We start from the raw sequence: 337 nt of genomic DNA, 5'->3' as shown, positions 1-337 counted from the left end.
AGTCGTTAAAAAAAATCCACTATCAATGAATAATTTTTCAATGCAATCTGATCAATAATAATTAGGCCATACATATGATAGTCAGAAAAAAAAAAAATTGCATTAGAGGAACAGCAAATAAGACCAAACAAAATACAGGCGAAAAGCAACAGGATAAAAGCTTTGCGAAACGAAAATTCAAATAAATAAATAAATACCATCAAAGTTACCAAACTGCACGCTGGGAACAGGTTGGATCCAGAATTCCCTTCAGCACGACAGTAATCTTAGTATAACCGATCTGATATTCTCCCTGAATCCGAGGGCTGTTGCTGAAATATAGCTGAAACCGATGTCT

This window comes from Penaeus monodon, chromosome 23 (assembly GCF_015228065.2).
Source record: "Penaeus monodon isolate SGIC_2016 chromosome 23, NSTDA_Pmon_1, whole genome shotgun sequence".
Taxonomy (NCBI): Eukaryota; Metazoa; Arthropoda; class Malacostraca; order Decapoda; family Penaeidae; genus Penaeus; species Penaeus monodon.
Note: the sequence above shows the minus strand (reverse complement) of the source record.